Raw genomic sequence first — 7820 nt, 5'->3', positions numbered from 1 at the left:
TTGCTCAAAACAATTAGTCAATTAGCTTTTTATTTATCTTCAGGTCACTTCTTAGTAACCAGGCAGAAAAGAGACAGATTGTTTGCCAAAATTATATCAATTGCTTCTAAGCCAGTCACCAATAGAGTTCCTGCCATCCTTTGAAGTTTCATCAGAGAGGCTCTATTTTGCACAGACTCACAATACTTATGTCTCCCATGTGGCAAACTAAAAGAACTGTTAAGATCTCCTTAAATAATTCAACAGTTTTCCCAATCCAAAGTCTCCCACCCTCCTCCAAAAAATCAAGAGATTCCTCACAAACATCTCCACTCACTTCGGTACCAGTTTATATATCAGTCACATTTCTGTTACTGCAGAAAAATACTATGACCAAGAACAACTCAAGGAATACAGTTCTTCACATTGTGGTAACCAACCCCAACTACCAAATTATTTCATTGCTAAGTCATAAATATAAGGTGGCTACTGTTTGAATTGTAATGTAAATAGCATGTATAAAGTATGTCTCATATGTGGTTGTTCCCTGAAGGGCTTGCAACCCACAGGTTGAAAACTGCACTTGTGTGTGGTGGTGGGAGGGGGGTTGTGAGTTTTTTGTTTTGTTTGTTTGTTTTCCTTTTTCTCAAAACCCAAATGCTGATAAGAACATAGGCCAATATCAGGCTCTTCAATTTTATTCCATTAGGCACTGTGTCTGCTCTCATGATATTAACATGCTGGTTTTTTTTTTTTACTATTCCCCAAAATGAAGGTGAAATCATTAAAGGTGATGCCTCCCGCAGTGCTTTACTGTCTTATTAGTTAGCAGTGTCTGACTGCCCTGCTCAGTTGTGTTTCATGTGAGTTCTGAGATTTTTTTTTTCATTCCCATGAAGCTCTGTATTGGGATTATAATGGGATGGATTTAAACCAGTAGATGACTCTGGTAGGATTCGATATAATAATATAAATCATACTGATACATGAAAATGAGAGGTCTCTTCATTTTCTGGTTTCTTCAGTTTTTTTTTTTCTAATGATTTCATTTTAACAAGTCTTTACTTCCTTAGATATTACAAGATTTTTATTCTGAATGGGTTTGTTTTCTTGGCTTCTTTCGTCATATTTATTGTTGGTATACAGGAGTTCTATTGATTTTACTGTGATTTTAGTGAATGTGTCCATGAGCCATAGGAGTTTGCTAGTGGTTTCGTGGTCTTTATATATGGATCATATCGCCGGCAAATGAGAATACTCTGACTGCTTTCTTTCATATTAACATGCCTTTCCATCTCTCTATTGTCATATTGTTTGGATAAGACTTCACATACTAGTTGAATTAGATGAAAAGAATGAACATCTGTGACTTATTCCTGATTTTAGTGGGAATCCATTATGATTTCCTCCAGTTAGGATGCTGTTGGCCTTGCATATCGCCTTTATATTGTTAAGGTATGTCTTCTCCATATCCCAGATTCTCCAGGACTTTTGCATTAATCACTGTGGGATTTTGCCAAAGAGATTGTCTGCCTCTACTGCAGTGATCATGTGTTTCCTGTTCTTGGTTTTCTGTGGTGAATTGTTTATTCATTTGTATGTGTTGAAACATTCTTGCACCTCTGCAGTCAAGCCAGCTTGATCACGGTACCTGACACTTTTGGTAAATGTCTGAATTTTATTTTCCAGGATATTATTGAGAAATTTTTCACTTAACTGTTCCTTCCAATCTTAGTTTCTTTTCTATGCTGTGAAGAGACACCATGAGCAAGGGAACTTGTAGAAGAAAGAGTTTATTTCAGCTTACAGTTTCAAGGATCATGAGTCTATGAATATTATGCTGGGGCACACGGCAGCAGGTAGGACACCATGTTTCTAGAGAACTGACTGAGAGCTTACATCTTATGTGCAAGTCGGAGACAGAGAAAGTGTTAACTATAGATGGTGTTGAATTTGGAAACCTCAAAGCCCAATCCCATACACTCCTCCAACAAATCCGTATCTTATAATTCTTCCCGAATATTTCCACTAACCAGCAACAAACATTCATATATGTGAGTTTATGGGGGCCATTATCATTCAAATCACCATATTCCACTCCCAATTCCCCATAGATTCTTAAACATATCATAATAAAAATACATTAGCTCAGCTTCCAAAACCCCTGTAGTCTTTCGGTCTCTACACAGTTTATCCACAGTGCTTTTCGACACTCCAGGAAGTCCCTTAATTATTCCCCTATGAAATCAAAAGGCAAATTGCATACATCCAATGTGTAATGCCAAAATATGTTATCATTGCAAAGGGAAATTGGGAATGTGGTGAGCCAGTTCAAGGCAGTAACCCAACAGGGCACACTCCACATTCTCTACTTCTGATGCATGACAAAGGGATTAGATGGGTCCACTGCTCTGGCTTTGCTGACTGCAACATAATTCCTAAAACTATGTTGTATCGCATAGATCTGTGGTGGTTGTGTTTTCATTGTCACTCATTTCTAGGAATTTTAATTTTTCCTTATGTGTTTCTCCCTTGGCCCTTTCAGTAGTGTGTTGTTTGTGTTGCTGACCTTCCACGAGAGTGTGTACTGACTGCACTTTCTATTGTGTGATACCAGCTTGATTCCTTTGTGCTTAGATAGAATGCATGACACTACTTCAGCTTTCTTATCTTTCCTGAGGGCTGTTCTGTGTCCTAATCCGTGGTCAATTTTGGAGACAGATCCACAGGCTGATAGAAAATATATGTATAGTTCAGTGTAGTTTGTTAGGTCCATTTGACTGATGATGTCACTGAATTCTGCTCCTCCTCTTTTGTTTATTTGCATGTGATCTGCCAAGTGGTCAGAATAGACTATTAAAAACAATCACAACCACTATGATAGCTAATGGGTAATTTCAGATCTATCTGATAATTATATATTTAAATTTGTGACTGCTGTGTTTAATATGTATATATTTAGAATTGTAGTATCTTTTATAATTGCAAAGTATGAAATGAATGTCCTTACATCTTCTGGACAGGATTGGTTTGAAATCTATTCTGTCAGCTGGATAGAGAAACTGCATAGAATTGCTATAGGGACCTGTGTCTTAGGTCTGTTTCCCTAGTATATCCTCTACATCTCTCATGATGGTGATCCTCTTTCTGGCTAAATGTATGTCTGTTTACTGGGGAATTGAGTTAAGTGACGTGCAAATATTATTTAAACCTATGTATTAAATTTTGTTAATTTTTGTGGGTTTTATTGGCTTCTTTTGATTGACTGTTCTAGTTTTGTTAAATTATTTCCTGTTTCCTCTGGTATTTTATCCTTCTCTTCAAACTAAAGTATTCCTTTTAGGATCCTCTATAGAGCTCCTTACTGGTTATACATATTTTGTAAATTTATTCATCATATGCCTTGATCAGCACAGTAGCTGGGCAGCTGCCTGCCCTCCATGGTATCAGATCTACTTTCCAAACAATAACGCTCAACTCTTACTGACTGTGTAGCATCTTGGCTGCTCTTTGTTGCACTTGGACAGCCCTCAGGACCAGGCTCTCCTCTCCCTTAACCATGGCTGCTGTCCTCTTCCTCTCTCCTCTCCATCACACATGTTCTTCCTTTATTCTCTGGCAGCTTCTTCCTCCTTCTTCCCTCCTCATGATCCTCTCTAGCAAAGCCCTCAAAGCTCACCTCCCCCATCTCTCTACTGTGCAGCTGTTGGCTGTTGGCTTCTTTATAATCACAGTTAACTGGGAGCAGGGTCAGTTTTTGGAGGTTAACCAGTCTTGAGTTCTACATATTAGCATTAAAATACAAGCAGAATTAGGCCAATCCACTACAAGGATTTCTTTTGTTTTGTTTTGGTGTAAGTTTTCTTTTACCTTTTCACTTTTTATTTTATTTTTGGCTATTTTTTTATTAATTGGTTATTTTATTTATTTACATTTCAACTGTTGTCCTGCTTTCCACACTCCCCTCATCATATCTTACATCCCATTTCTGCTCAGCTTTGCCTATATGACAGTGTTCCCCCACCTACACATATCCATTCCCACCTCACAACTCCAGCATCTACTTTTGGTGGGCAACAGGCATCAGCGTAGTCAATGGCCTCCCGCCACGTGGGTGCCACTTAAATCAGTCCTCTTCTACACAGTTACCTAGAACCATAGACCCTGTATATACTTTGGCTGGCAGTTTATTCCCTAGGAGCTGGGGGATTGGTGACAGAGGGTCTGGTTAGATATTAAAGACCAATAGTTGCTGCTTTCTCTTCTTTTTCTGGTTATGGGTGAAATGGTGATTGTGTGCTTCATTTTTTGAAATTATTGAGAGATGATTCATTTCTTGGTTTTTCTTGGGTATAGTTTAGCTCATTGTCTTGGAGTTTCCCTACTACAATCCTCTGTTGTGCTTTCTTAGAGAAAAATATTGTTTAAATTTGGTTTTGTCTGGGGCTGAGGATTTAGCTCAGTGGTAGAGCGCTTACCTAGGAAGCGCAAGGCCCTGGGTTCGGTCCCCAGCTCCGAAAAAAAGAACCAAAAAAAAAAAAATTTGGTTTTGTCATGAAATATTTTGGTTTCTCCATTTATGGTGATTGAGAATTATGCTGGGTATAGGATCCTTGGTCCGCATTACATCTGCCCAAGATTTTCTGGCTTTTGGAGTCTCTGTTGAGAAGTCTGGTGTAATTCAGATAGGTCTGAACTTATTTGTTACTGGTTATTTATACCTTACCCCTTCTAATGATCTTTCTTTGATCTGTGCATTCAGTGTTTTAATTATTATGTTAATGGAGGAATTGTTTCTGGTATGATTAAATTGGCATTCTGTAGGCTGTTGTACCTTCATGGCCTTTTCTTCCTTTACCTTATGGATGTTTTCTGCTATGATTTACTGAATATGCTTACTGGACCTGTGAACTGGAAATCTAAATTCTCTTCTATTCTATTATCCTTAGGTTTGGACTTTTAATTCTGTCCTGAAATTCATGGATGTTTTGTATTCAATAAACCATATATGATTATCTGAGATGGGTATTTTGTGATTTGTGGGGTGATCTCCTTGATCCCAACTCTTACAATTAGGTCCACGTTTTATAATGAAACAAGGTCAAGAATGGTGACCTCTTGCCATAAACTATATGAAAAAGGCAGGTGAATTAATGTGTGTCAAGTATCAGTAGATTCCTGGGTGGTTTTTGCTCCGGGTTGGCCATATGCAACAGTTTCAAAAGCCCAAGTTTGATGTTCCTTGGGATTCCCAAGATGATGCACTCAGACCTGACAGACAACACCCAGAATCCTCGTCAAAGAAATTGATTTATAAAATCGAGGGAACGTTACTAAGTCATGTTACAAAATATTTGATCACACTGTGATCTCCAAGAATGTATTATTTACTGAAAAACTAGTGTGTGGTATAGCAGGGCCATGGCACAGACATTTAAAGCAAGAGTTGTTTATTCATGTAAACATGGACTTAATTACGGTATGGCTCACCTACCACACACATTTATGGCAAAGGTAAAAAGTGCACGTACGTCCAGCAGATCAAGACACAACGTGAAAGGAAATCTAGATAACTAAACCAATGGAAAGTTTTTGAGTTAAAGGATTTTTAAGAAAGTGTTCAGAGGGAACAGGACTGCTCTTCTTCTGGGAGGTCAGTGAATCAGGAAAGACAGTTGGGAGCTTTACTTGACTTCAGCATCTGACTCCTGAAACTTCATTGGTAAAATTAATGTCTGGAATTTTGGATTGTAAAACAACAGGTTGGCCCTGCAGCTTTGGGCAAGGCCCATGGACAAAGAGATCGCACCTGATGGGAACAATCTTAAAAGCCATCTGATTCTGGTAAGTCACCTGAGAAGTCCTCAAGGAGAGAGGAATGAATGGGTAGCACCATAATAGAAGGCTTTAGGATCTCGGATAGTGCTACTCTAGATGCCTGGAATATAGAAGCAGAAAATGTAAAGCTAAATGACTTCGCAGGAATTAGCTCATTTCTGATTATGATTTTTTCATATTGGTATTTTATATTTATTCTTTTTTTAAAATTTAAATCAAGAGCCTTAGGTTGTAATGCAAGGCGGTCTTAGAATCAGAAAATGCTTAGAACACTTGTATGGCGCCCCACAACTAACACTATCTGGCTAGAAATTCTACTTTTAATTTCGTCATCATCGACAGCTTCCATTTAACCAGCAGGGTCCATGCCAGGCAGACACTGATCAGGTTGTATGTTCTGTTAATCTCCACAACAACCCAATTCAGCAGAAACACGTCCATTTTACAGGTGAAGAAACCACAGCTCAAAGCAAATGAGTATCAGGGTCCCCTCAGTCTCACGGGCTGTCACTTAGACCCACATCCTTCTCTGTAAAGCGAAGCCATGGGCCTGATGTGGGCTGTGCAAGCTGACTCTGCTGAGATGATCAATGCTATTCTTGACCCTGGGAGAATTTAAGACAAGGTGACCCACAGACTCCTGGGATAGATTCTGCCTCTGGGTTCTAGGGTGGGACACAGTATCCCTTGTCCTGTGTCTCTACTCATCTGAGGAGTCTGCTCCCATGTGTCAGCTTCTATGGCAGTGGTTCTCAACAGTCCTACTGCTGCAACCCTTTAATACAGCTCTTCATACTGTGATGATCCCCTCCATAAAATTATTTCATTGCTACTTCATAAATAATATTGCTACTCTTATGAGTCATAATGTACAAGGTATCTGATATGCAATCTCTGTGAAGCAGTTGCCACCCACAGGTTGAGAAATATTGCTCTATAAACTTTTTTTTTTTTTAATGAAAGGCTTTCACCTCAGAAGTACCTGGAGCAGTTGTAAGAGCCCTGAAATACTGACAAGTTTTGGCAGGCCCAAGACTGCTTGCCTTAATGACAACAGAGATTCCTGGCTAAAGGCACAATCTGAAATCACTGTCCCCAGGTCATTTCTTGCCTAAGTTTTCCCTCATTACAATGTCTGTCTGCTTGGACATGTCTGTCCAGGAAGCCAGTCCATGTAGTCTCTGATACAGACAGAATGCTAAAGGCAAGAATGCTTTCCCTCTGTTGGCCCACAGTCATTTCTATAGAAGTAAGTTCAAATCCCCTGTGGATAAATGTGTGTCTCTCACATGGTGTGTGAGACTTGAAATGTCAACCGTTTGAGTTGACAAAAAACAAATTTCACTTCAGATTTACAGCTGACTAAAAATTATTTTTGGGAGAATGCAGAGGGTGGCCAGGCCTGCAGAGTCAGATCCCCTCCCTGCCTGGGATGATCCCACCCTCAGTAGACTTCAGCTTCACCTATAAGGTGTAATCAGAAAAATCTGACCTTAAGATTCTGAAGTCCACAATATGCACAACCCCTAAAGTTGGTAAACGGCCTATATGGGGGTTTTCTCCAGTTTAAACTATTCTGGCTTCTTTTCTCTCTTGTGCTGCAATCTGTTCTCTCAGGTCTGTTGGTCCTGGAAGGACCTGGGTTCAAGTCAAGGCCTCGTGGGTGGGGAGGAAGATGTTCTGTTGTGTGAATGAGTATGGATTAAGAATGTAGCCCCACCAACAGATTGGGAAAAGATCTTTACCAATTCTACAACAGATAGAGGGCTTATATCCAAAATATACAAAGAACTCAAGAAGTCAGACCGCAGGGAGTCAAATAACCCTATTAAAAAATGGAGTTCAGAGGCAAACAAAGAATTCACAGCTGAGGAATGCCGAATGGCTGAGAAACACTGAAAGAATAGTTCAACATCTTTAGTCACAAGGGAAATGCAAATCAAAACAACCCTGAGATTTCACCTCACACCAGTGAGAATGGCTAAGATCAAAAACTCAGGTGA

This window comes from Rattus norvegicus, chromosome 19 (assembly GCF_036323735.1).
Source record: "Rattus norvegicus strain BN/NHsdMcwi chromosome 19, GRCr8, whole genome shotgun sequence".
Taxonomy (NCBI): domain Eukaryota; kingdom Metazoa; phylum Chordata; class Mammalia; order Rodentia; family Muridae; genus Rattus; species Rattus norvegicus.
Note: the sequence above shows the minus strand (reverse complement) of the source record.